This window comes from Scyliorhinus canicula, chromosome 10 (genome assembly GCF_902713615.1).
Source record: "Scyliorhinus canicula chromosome 10, sScyCan1.1, whole genome shotgun sequence".
Taxonomy (NCBI): Eukaryota; Metazoa; Chordata; class Chondrichthyes; order Carcharhiniformes; family Scyliorhinidae; genus Scyliorhinus; species Scyliorhinus canicula.
In genome coordinates this window covers 126799958-126812820 of record NC_052155.1, presented here as the reverse complement: position 1 = coordinate 126812820, position 12863 = coordinate 126799958, and the positions used below count along the sequence as shown (strand labels likewise).

General features: G+C 42.2%; 1 long non-coding RNA gene across 1 annotated transcript; it reads left to right on the top strand.

Annotated features, from left to right (window-relative positions):
• Positions 1-1741: 1741 nt before the first annotated feature.
• Positions 1742-2508, top strand: LOC119972948. The gene is made up of 2 exons (XR_005462188.1): positions 1742-2225; positions 2320-2508. It is a non-coding gene; the product is annotated as an uncharacterized LOC119972948 (long non-coding RNA).
• Positions 2509-12863: the final 10355 nt, after the last annotated feature.

The window sequence follows — 12863 nt, the reverse complement described above, 5'->3', positions numbered from 1 at the left end:
CCCTCCCAACTCCCCTTCCCATTTTTCCTAATCTTCACCACCCGCTCTTTTGTCATCACTACTGCACCAGAGTTGTTCCAATGAGCTATGGACCAAATTTTAAGCCGGTCAGATGACGTCTAGTGTTACTGAGATATTGTGGTTACTGGAAAGAATGTGGAAGAACATCTTTGCAATCTAGATGCCACACTCCAGAGAATAGAAGATTCTGGATTAAGAGTCCGAAAAGACAAATGCAAATTTTTCCAATTTTTAATTGAATATCTGGATCATGTCATCAGTGCCAAGGGACTACATCAGTGACCATTTCCAAGGCACGTACACTTCAGAATGTGAGCCAATTCCGATTTTTCTTAGGCTTACTAAATTACGACGGAATCTGGTGACTATTCTAAACCCCTTACACAATTTACTGTGGGTGGATCACTATGAGAGGCGTTCATGCAAGTCAACGGTGGCGTTATTCAAGTCCAGACACATTTTGATCCAAATTTACCCCTGCAACTGGCATGTGACACATTACCTAATGGGGTTGGGGCAGTGGTTTCCCATATAATGCCCACTGGTGAAGAGAGGCCAATAGCTTTCACGTCGAGGACCTTGAGTAAGGCCAAAAGTAATTGCACACAGATGGAGAAAAAAGCTCTCAGAATAATTTTTGGTGTAAAACAGTCTAAAAATTAATGTACGGGAAGAAATTCATTTTATTGACGGACCACCGTCCACTAACAACAATTCTTGGACCTCATACCGGGATTCCATCAGTGATAGTGAGCAAGGTGCAGAGGTGGGCATGGCTCTTGTCAGCACAAACATACACAATCAAGTATCATCAGTCAAGCCTTCATGGAGACGCAAATGGACTCTCCCAACTGCCCTTACCAAATAGTTCATCAATAAGCAGTTTGTGTGGAAACGTTTTCTACTTCCAGCAAAAAGGTAACACTCCTGTAACCGCAGAACACATTAAGAAACATACCAGAAATGATCCAGTACTGTTAGAGGTCATGGACATGGTGCTTTGAGGAAAGTCTTCATGAGTAAACTCTGAGTTAAAGCCATATTCCACTTGAAGATTTGAATTATCCATACAATTAGGTTGTCTCTTGCGAGCAATGAGAGTCATCATTCCACCACTACTAATATAACATGTATTAATTCAATCACACAAAGGTCACTGTGGTATTGTAAGGATGAAGGAGATAGCCAAAAACTATTTTTGGTGGCCAAGGCTAGATGTCAAAATCGAGGAGCAGGCAGGAATGTGTTTGCCTTGCGCAAAAGTGCGGAAACTGCCGCCATTAGCCTCATTACACCCGTGGGAAAGGCCAGAAAATGCCTGGCAATGGGTACATGTTGATAATGCCAGACCATTTGAAAGGCACATGATTCTCATTCTATTCAATGCTGATTCGAAATGGCCTGAAGTTCTGATCATGAAGTCAACGTCAACAGAGAAAACAGTTGAGAGATTGGGTGAAATCTTCAACAGATTCGGTTACGCTGAAAACTGGTGAGCGATAATGGGCCGCAGTTCATTTTGCAAGATTTTGTATAATACTTGAAGGAGAACAGGATTCAACACATCCAATCCGCTCCTTATCAAGCTTTGTACAGGTGATGAAACATTCATTGAAGGTAGCCAGAGAATAAAGTTCATTGTTTAAGCGTTTGAGTTAGCTTCTGCTCACGAAGAGGAATACTGCGCACTCAACAACAAAAGTTTCTCCGGCGTTACTAATGGTTACTAATCGATTTTCTAAAACCACCCAAGGCTATATAAATTGTTGTGAAAAAGGAGCCGGTTCAGGTCATGCGGCTGGAGAACAAGGCAAAATCAGAAGTCCTGGCAGTGAACTATACCACATGTGAAAAGTGAATACCTGCCACTATTTTAGAACAGACAGGATCAGACTCCTACATAATACAAACCGAGACGATGTAATACGGAAGGGTCATGAGGATCAATTTTTGGCGACAAGAAACAATCTCCCAGCGGCAGAACTGACCAAGAGTTCAAATTCAGCTGTGCCAAGAGACGACCTGGATCTTCCCGAGAAGCTGACACTGATCAGACTAATTAGGGAAAGCACTACCTCAGTTGAGAACCAACACACCGAGTCAACCTCAGAACAAAACGTCACTCCAGTTAAGACGACCACAGACAACACCCAAAGCAAGCTAAAGATGCCAGAAATTGCAGCAAGAACTAAAAACCACGCAGAGTATGACAACCTCCGAAGCATCTGCTATATCGACTGTTGTTGATTGATTGCTCATGTTGTTAATTGATAATACTATACTGTTTATTGTGTGCAGGAACCTTTGACTTAAAGGAGGGATGAAAATGTTTATTCATGGTATTTCCTCACTAGCAGCCTCGGCGAGGAACAGGGCGCTTTAAGATCATGTGACATCATCGGATCAGCCATTTGTGTAGGCAAACGGGCAGTCTAACATCGCATACTATAGTGTGAACATGGTAATAAAGCTCTTCATTTGTTTGAATCTCTGAGCCTGCACACTTAATTTTAAAACCACCACATGGGGGAAGACAAGATACTCCCACTTTTTATAGCACCGGCTGGGGAATGGTAAGTTTAAATGATCTGCGTGAATGTTAGTAAATAGCTGAGTGGATGAGTGAGTGATTAGGTAGGGTGGGCTGGTGAGGGCCGAGAGTGGGTGATGTAAATGGGTGAGGTGGTGGGTGGGTGAGGAGGTAGGTAGGTTCATGGGTTGGTCGGTACGGGGAGTAGATAGGAGATCGTGGGGGTAGTCGGTGGGTGGGTGCAGGGTGTTTGTGGGGTCAGTGTGAGTGATTTGGAGGGGGGTGTCAGGTCTGCATTTACCCATGAGTTGGACTAGGATTTGTCTGTCTAATATTTCATGTGTAACTATTGAGGTCATTTCCACATAACTATCCAAAGTTTCTGACTCTGGCTGAGTCGCAGAAGGTTCCGGGGTTTTCACTAAGCAAGATGATATCGCTGGTGCCTATCAAACATGCCACAACTAATACTACATTAAGTGATATTAAAATGCCTTTGTTGTTTCAATTTCCACAATGACCCTTATACATGCAGTGCTATTATTTCTCAATGCTTAATATCCTAAGCACATCTTGCCTATTGTGTACACTTTTTTAAAAATCCACCAACATAGGCAATAAATAGGCATTACTTCCGGTGAAATCTTTTGCAAGGATGCTGACTTTATTATTAGTTCCCCAATCTTGTTCCTGTGCTCCTCAAACATATATATTAATTATAATTTTGTTGCGGCACTAGTTTCAATTTTATCTTTGTCAATCCATTTTTAAAGCTGACTATGTTGCACTTCACAAATAGTTCTGTACTAAATTCATCACTTTTTGTTGTAAGAGCCAGGAATGTGCCAGATTCAATTCCGAGGGCAGAATTGTGTCTGTGATGTGGGGGGAAAGGGAACTGAGGTGGACAGGTGCAGAACACTCAAAGCCAGCTGGCATACCAGTTGCCTTCCACAGTTCTGACTCCCAGGTAGCTTGTTAAGTCAGTTAAGAGGCTTATTAAGTTCATCAATCAGGCGCAGAATGAAAATTTCTAGTTGGACCTGCTGCAGCATCAGGAGCATGCTTGGTGACTGGAGGTAACTTCCTGCTAGAAGCTTTCCAAGATCAAACCAAAGACCCATCTCTCCACCCAACATCCACCATATTTACCTTGTTACCGCTGCAACTGCAGAACCCCCTGTGGACAGGTTCCCCCTCCACATTGGTTGAAGTGGAATCAAGTCAACTGAAATTTCTAATCGTAGGTAATATGGAGTGAGTCTTTAATTATTCAAAATGAACCTATTTCATAGAACTGATATGCCATGAGACAGGATTGAACAATTTAGCTTTGTATGCTTGGCTGTATTTCTCTGCATTGGTGCATAAATGATTACCCTCCTCTTTCATTCAGGATTACGGTTCTGTTACTGCATAAACTTGGAAAGGATGAATAAGCAAGTATTGTTATATTAAACATGCAACAGGCATGTTAACCTTTCTATGATCATTGTAAAACTGATCTACAGAAGACACAAATCCTTATTTGCGCTGTGGAAGTTTAACAAAGGTCTATTTATACATAAACAAAAAAAACTTGGCAATAGTAATTTCAAAGCCCATTCTTGATAAGAGATTCAAGGACAGACTAAAACCTACACTATGACCTTCATCTGCGTCAGTACTAAATAGTCTTTTGCAGCTGTCTGTAGTTCATGAAGTCCAGCCATGTTTAACTATTCAATTGCTAGATTATATATCGTCCGGATCCAAAAGTACAAATATTTTGGCATCACAAATGTACTTTGATGCGAATGCAAATAACACAAGAGGCAAAACGGCCTTTGGATTTTCATGAGAAAAAGTTTTACATTTGATTTAAAAAATACTTCAATATGAGAATTTTAAAAATATCAATTTTCAATTACATATTCCAAAATGTATTTCCCCCTGAAAACACTTCTTATAAGTCTCATGGTTAGTTTAGTGTATGTGTTCTATGTTTTTCAACATATTTAAGTCATGATCTTTCCTTCATTTTTTCAGATTATGTGAATGATTCATTTTATTCGCCACACTTTTGCCAGGATTTTCTGTAAAAATGAACTGTGAATACAATATGAATAACCTGAATAATGTTCTTTTTACATGTTGTATATTGCACTTTTTCAAATGCATGCTATTTAATACTTATTTATAAATGATAAAGTGATATTGCAAGAAAAGTAGTAAGGTGCAAAGGTCAAGGCCTTTGTTGTAATAAGACATATTTCACACATATCCTTTATGGAGTGAATAAATGAAGGGGATATAAACTAGTATTTGTATGGACTTTGTAACTATTCTTGGTTTGGTGTGTAACATATTTTTCAGAACTAGTTTTCAACAGCATCTATAAAACTTAAACTATTATAAGCGGCAATGATGGAAGCAATTACGCCTTGTCACTCAAACCTCAAATAACAGGATGTCAGTGTTGCCACAAATATATGGGCTCTCATTTTTCAAAATGTGATTTTTAAACTTCAATTGACTGGAACTTTTGCAATTTTAACTGAGACTGATTAAACTGCTTAAAAATGCAAGGCCACATTCGAAGGTGAAAGTGAGAAACAAACAAGTCACCCTCAGGGGAGTGTGAAGAGACAGACATTTCATAGAATCGTAGAATCCCTACAGTGCAGAAGGAGGCCTTTCGACCCATCAAGAGTGCACCGACCCTCTGAAAGACCACTGTACCTAAGCCTAAATCCCCGCCCTATCCCCAGAACCCCATCTAACCTTTGGACACTAACAGCCAATTTAGCATGGCCAATCCACCTAATCTGCACACCATTGGACTGTGGGAGGAAACCGGAACACCCAGAGGAAACCCACGCAGACACAGAGAGAAAGTGCAAACTCCACACAGATAATCACCCAAGGCCAGAATTGAACCCGGGTCCCTAGCGCTGTGATGCAGTAGTGCTAACCACTGTGTCTCCGTACCACCCATAATCTAGACACTCCTCAAATCTCATAACTGTCTGAGAAAGAGACAGTAAAAATGCAAAGTACTGGATGTCGAAACAATGGATGCCATAGATGCACAAATACATCATCGTTCCTTCATTGCTCATTGCGTGTCGCACAACTCATGAATGGGCCTAAGGCCACCACTTTCGGTCCTGAAAAGCACCCAGTCTACCTCAGATTATCCTGGAAGGGTAGATGTCTCAAAGTTTGAGCAACATGTGAAGATAGGTGTTGAGTACTGTTACTATGCAACATGAGTGGTATGATGCCATCAAGCCAAAAAGACATTCTGCTGAACACGTAAATGTATTTCAGTGCCAGTGTGATTCCAGGTATGTAGGCCATACATTCCAATGACTGGCATATTGTATCAAACAGTACTTCTGCTGTTCGCAACAGGTAAAGTACTGTCCGTACCCAACCAGCCCATGCTTGAAAATCTCAAAACATACTGTTCAACATTAGTTGTAATTCTGCAATTGGACAGCACTTGCTAAACAATTCTGATTGTGCTCAGAATTACACTGAAAACCAATTTAAGGTTGTCAGTTGGGCTTGCAGCGTCCAATGCTAGAAACCACATATAGTCACACACAGGGCCCTGTGCTTTGCGCCCTTTTCCAACTAAACAAAACCTCAGTGGACCATTGCTCATGGTTGATTATATGATTATAGGGTTGACCTATCTGGTTTGAATTTGAAAGGAAAACTTTTAACATTTAACAGTTAACTGTTCTCTGCTGCATTCTCCATGGCAATACCTCTACCAATCAGAGTCCACTTGTCAATGAATCGGCACTCTCTTCTAGGGCAGTATGAATTGTTGCTCCTTATATGGTGGGTTTATCTTGCATAGCTGGCCTGATGACTGCAAGATGGAAAGCTTTGATTGTATGTCTTGTTTTCAACAATACTCAAGTTCGGTACTACCAAACAAAAGCAATTGTTTACTAATACTGTTACAGCCAGATGAGAAGGGGATGAACTGGCTCCCCCCCCATTCAATCTCCTTGGTAGGTCACAACAAAGACTTAAATTTCTTTTTCATGAGGCTAGGGCTTTTCCAAATCAGCGTGTATTTGACTATTGAAACTGTGAGCAATAAAGAGCCAATCAAACAAGGTTTTCTTGAGCCAAAGGAAGAGCTAATTTATTAGCACTAACTCCAAGAAAAATAATAAAAACGTGACATCAAGCATTCAGTCCTAATGCAGTTATTCCGGGTCACATGCACACACGCACATACACATGTATCAGAAACAAAGAGAGATGCAGCCCAATAAAAAACAATAAAAATAATACATGGTTAAGTGTCCTTTGATTGTCCTAAAGGTGCAGCTTTAAATGCTGTGGCCAGTTTGAGTTAGCTGCTTTCTTGGATGCAGTCAGATGTAGAAGATGTTGCAATTTATACGAGATCTCGATTCACTGATACATTTCTGGGAGAGTTGGCTTCTCAAGCCACGTGTGACACTGTGTTCCAAAAGGGAAAGAGAGCAACTTGTTTCCTCTGCTGAAGACTTTGTTGACACTGTCTGTGTGACTTGGAATTTCTCTCTCATGGCTGGGCAGACTTGCCTTGAAATATTTAATCCATTGTGTATTTTCAAGAGATTTTGGGTGTGTCTGTCTATGGCAGCTATTATTTCAATATCCAGTGCTTTGCATTTTGAATGCCTGTTCCTCAGACAGTGATTTTTGATGGCTGTCTGGATTATAGAAAATGTCTCTCTCTTCACATACAGCATATCTTCCTTGGGATTAGATAATGTGTTGGGTTAGAAAATTGTTCTGTCACTTTTGGGATACTGGGTTGAATGCAGCCCAGAATGGTGAGATTAAAGAATGTGCAGTCATTCAGTCACACACACACATTTTATTTTGTTTTTGGTATAAAATTAATTTGTCTATGATTTCAACCAAAATATTTATTTTGAGCTTAAATAGGCAATAATCATAGCTGAGAGTTCTTTCAAGATATCAGAGGAAAGTGAAATTTATCCGGTCAGTGCTATGAAAATATCACCATACCTCTGAAGCAGATTGCATGACTATCTATCATTCTATCTGCAAACAGAGCAATAATGTCATGTCCAGTAACTCTGGAGAAATGCTACATTCCTCTTAACATGTGATATCCTTTATTATTTGATTTGAACTTCAAGGCAAGAAAGTTTTATATGAATTCTAATCATTTAATTCTGGTTGTCCTTAAGCAGATCGTCTTAGTATAGTTTTAATATATAACTAATTGTTCTTACTGTTATTACATAAATGTAATTCAACCGCTTTATCAAGATATATAAAATGATAGACATAAATAAGATACATACATAAGATAAATATGATTGTTGCTATTGTGTTCAGACTTGGTAATTTTAGCACTAACAAGCAATTGTTTGCTATCACCAATACAAGTTCTCCTGGGGAAAAATGTCCCATCCATATTCTAATTAATCAGAATAATAACAGTGTGAATAACTCAGCAGAAATGCAAACTCAAGGTTATAGAACATAGAACAGTACAGCACAGAACAGGCCCTTCGGCCCTCGATGTTGTGCCGAGCAATGATCACCCTACTTAAACCCACGTAACCCGTATACCCGTAACCCAACAATCCCCCCATTAACCTTACACTACGGGCAATTTAGCATGGCCAATCCACCTAACCCGCACATCTTTGGACTGTGGGAGGAAACCGGAGCACCCGGAGGAAACCCACGCACACACGGGGAGGACGTGCAGACTCCACACAGACAGTGACCCAGCCGGGAATCGAACCTGGGACCCTGGAGCTGTGAAGCATTGATGCTAACCACCATGCTACCGTGAGGCCCCTCAACAAACAACAAAGGTTGTTATTTTTTAAATGGAGGAAGGTCATGTTAGGTTGTTATAAAGTTGGACTGTTTTTTTCCAAAGTGCTGGCCAGTTAACACATTTTAATATTATTTCTGGCTGAAGTAATTTGTTTTCCCAATGTAAGAGGCTGATATTCTAAGTTAAAAAAAATTAAAGCAACTATTAGGCATTAAACAATGGTGCCGCCATGTGTTTATGTAAATGTAAATATTAATGCCAAGAAATAGGTAGAGTTCAAGCTTTAAACATGGCATTTTATGATCATTATAAGTTAAAACTGCATATCAAGCAAACAGATTTATTTTTGGAACAAACTATGATAAATGATAAAATTGCCGTTTTGAACCAAAATTCTGGTAGCCCTTTAATTTGAAAAGCAAAATGTAAGCCTCACTGCAAAAGGTAATCTTCCTTGGGATTAGATAATGTGTTGGGTTAGAACATTGTTCTTTCACTTTTGGGATACTGGGTTGAATGCAGCCCAGAATGGTGAGATTAAAGTCTTTTCTCTCTGCCAGCTGTATAATTCGAACATGAAATTATTTTGGCCTCAGCACATTTCCTGGAGACAATGCAGAACTGTCCATATTTCAGCCTTCCATTGATAACTTCTTCTAGCTGTCTTTGTGCTATACCAGTGTGGTGCTGGTGCCAAAGTTTCAATACAAATTTGCTCACTCGTGTTGTTACTGGTGCTACAGAGCCTATCTCCAAAAGAAGACTTGCATTTGTGTTGACAAGAGCATAAACATTGGCAGTGGAAATCTCTCTTTTAAATAATTTTAATTTCTCAATTATTGGGTGACTATGTAGTTTAGGATATTCAGAACTGGAAGGTTTAATGTGGGATCGGGGAAGCAAAACTACCCACATTATGATACAAAGGCCACAATTTAATGGAAATGAAACCAGAGTCCCATGTTGGATGCATTTAGCTGGATGTTTCCTGGCGCTTGCAGCGCTGAGAATGACCCGGTCATTAAACAGGACTCTGGGCCTCAGCCAAGAACACCCTGTCAAGGCCGCACTTAGTCCCATGTCCTGCACTAATGAGTTTCCAGATCCCCCCACCCAACACACCACTGAGGAGGTCCTCGAGCTTCCGCACCCAACCTCAGAAGGGCAGAACACCCCGGGCCTAATCCCCGGCATGAGCAAGGTGCCACCTGGGCACCTTGGCACTGCCAACCTGACACCCTGCCAGAATTCCTCTGCCAGCCACCTGAACACGCTGGCAGAGCCAGGGTACCACCCAGGTGGCACTGCCAGGGTGCCCAGGCATCGTCTGGGGCGCAAGGGTACCACCGTGCCCAGAGCCTGACCACCCAGGGGCCCCCATCGCCTGGCAGACCCCTTCCCCAAGTGCTGGTATGCCTGGTCCATGTTGGTGGAGACCATAACCATAATCATAATTATTGTCACAAGTAATCTTACATTAACACTGCAATGAAGTTACTGTGAAGAGACCCTCGTCGCCATATTCTGCCGCCTGTTCGGGTACATGGAGGGAGAATTCAGAATGTCCAAATTACCTAACGAGCACGTATTTCGGGACATGTGGGAGGAAACCAGAGCACCCGGAGGAAATCCACGCAGACACGGGGAGAACGTGCAGACCCTGCACAGACAGTAACCCAAGCCGGGAATTGAACATGGGACCCTGGTGCTGTGAAGCAACATGCTATTGTGCCGCCCATTGCTAAACGGCGCTTGCTCAGAGTCTCCAAGGCATGAGGCTTAGATCCTATGCCTTGGGTAACTCCAGCAGGAGCATATTCAAATGAGTCTGACTGAATACTTGAATATACAATTTTTGGTCCTGCCCATTAGGGACGGGCTCCAGATCGTGACATTTCACAAGATCCCGCGAGACGTAGCGAGCCAGGTAGAGCGATTTACCAGTTGCGTTGTGTCCAGAGTTGGGCATGGTGCAGTTATTAGGTCACACTCACAGTCACATGGGAGCAATGAACCTGGTAGAAGTTGCCTTTAACTTAGCACCTTGTCAGAACTGTATCCTATATATATGTAAATAGTTATGTACTTTTAATAAATAGTTATTCATCAATCGTGCAAGCCTCTAGATCTCTTCATGAGTCAACATGCATGTGGTGATCCACTGTGTAATTGTATGTGTGCCTGTATTAGGGGATGTACAGTAGTACCTATACTACAGGTTCGCCAGTAGCCCCTGCCGGCTAGCTCCGCCCACTGTGGTGTGGGTTGAAGTCAGAAATAGGAAAGGAGCAGTCACCTTGTTGGGAGTTTTCTATAGACCCCCCAATAGCAGCAGAGATGTGGAGGAACAGATTGGGAAACAGATTTTGGAAAGGTGCAGAAGTCACAGGGTAGTAGTCATGGGTGACTTCAACTTCCCACACATTGAGTGGAAACTCTTTAGATCAAATAGTTTGGATGGGGTAGTGTTTGTGCAGTGTGTCCAGGAAGCTTTTCTAACACAGTATGTAGATTGTCCGACCAGAGGGGAGGCCATATTGGATTTGGTACTTGGTAATGAACCAGGGCAGGTGATAGATTTGTTAGTGGGGGAGCATTTTGGAGGAAGTGACCACAATTCTGTGACTTTCACTTTAGTAATGGAGAGGGCGAGGTGTGTGCAACAGGGCAAGGTTTACAATTGGGGGAAGGGTAAATACAATGCTGTCAGACAAGAACTGAAGTTCATAAGTTGGGAACATAGGCTGTCAGGGAAGGACACAAGTGAAATGTGGAACTTGTTCAAGGAACAGGTACTCCGTGTTTTTGATATGTATGTCCCTGTCAGGCAGGGAAGAAATGGTCGAGTGAGGGAACCATGGTTGACAAGAGAGGTTGAATGTCTTGTTAAGAGGAAGAAGGAGACTTATGTAAGGCTAAGGAAACAAGGTTCAGACAGGGCGCTGGAGGGATACAAGATAGCCAGGAGGGAACTGAAGAAAGGGATTAGGAGAGCTAAGAGAGGGCATGAAAAATCTTTGGCGGGCAGGATCAAGGAAAACCCCAAGGCCTTTTACACATATGTGAGAAATATGAGAATGACTAGAGCGAGGGTAGGTCCGATCAAGGACAGTAGCGGGAGGTTGTGTATTGAGTCTGAAGAGATAGGAGAGGTCTTGAACAAGTATTTTTCTTCAGTATTTACAAACGAGAGGGGTCATATTGTTGGAGAGGACAGTGTGAAACAGACTGGTAAGCTCGAGGAGATACTTGTTAGGAAGGAAGATGTGTTGGGCATTTTGAAAAACTTGAGGATAGACAAGTCCCCCGAGCCTGACGGGATATATCCAAGGATTATATGGGAGGCAAGAAATGAAATTGCAGAGCCGTTGGCAATGATCTTTTCATCATCGCTGTCAACAGGGGTGGTACCAGAGGATTGGAGAGTGGCGAATGTCGTGCCCCTGTTCAAAAAAGGGAATAGGGATAACCCTGGGAATTACAGACCAGTTAGTCTTACTTCGGTGGTAGGCAAAGTAATGGAAAGGGCACTGAGGGAGAGTATCTGAGCATCTGGAAAGACACTGCTTGATTAGGGATAGTCAGCATGGATTTGTGAGGGGTAGGTCTTGCCTTACAAGTCTTATTGACTTCTTTGAGGAGGTGACCAAGCATGTGGATGAAGGTAAAGCAGTGGATGTGGTGCACATGGGTTTTAGTAAGGCATTTGATAAGGTTCCCCATGGTAGGCTTATGCAGAAAGTAAGGAGGCATGGGATAGTGGGAAATTTGGCCAGTTGGATAACGAACTGGCTAACCAATAGAAGACAGAGAGTGGTGGTGGATGGCCAATATTCAGCCTGGAGCCCAGTTACCAGTGGTATACCACAGGGATCAGTTCTGAGTCCTCTGCTGTTTGTGATTTTCATTAACGACTTAGATGAGGGAGTTGAAGGGTGGGTCAGTAAATTTGCAGATGATACGAAGATTGGTGGAGTTGTGGATAGCGAGGAGGGCGGTTGTCGGCTTCAAAGAGACATAGATAGGATGCAGAGCTGGGCTGAGAAGTGGCAGACGGAGTTTAACCCTGACAAGTGTGAGGTTGTCCATTTTGGAAGGACAAATATGAATGCGGAATACAGGGTTAACGGTAGGGTTCTTGGCAATGAAGAGGAGCAGTGAGATCTTGGGGTCTATGTTCATAGATCTTTGAAAGTTGCCACTCAAGTGGATAGAGCTATGAAGAAGGCCTATGGTGTGCTAGCGTTCATTAGCAGTGGGATTGAATTTAAGAGTCGGTAGGTGATGATGCAGCTGTACAAAACCTTGGTCAGGCCACATTTGGAGTACTGTGTGCAGTTCTGGTCACCTCATTTTAGGAAGGATGTGGAAGCTTTGGAAAAGGTGCAAAGGAGATTTACCAGGATGTTGCCTGGAATGGAGAGTAGGTCTTACGAGGAAAGGTTGAGGGTGCTAGGCCTTTTCTCATTAGAACGGAGAAAGATGAGGGGCGAC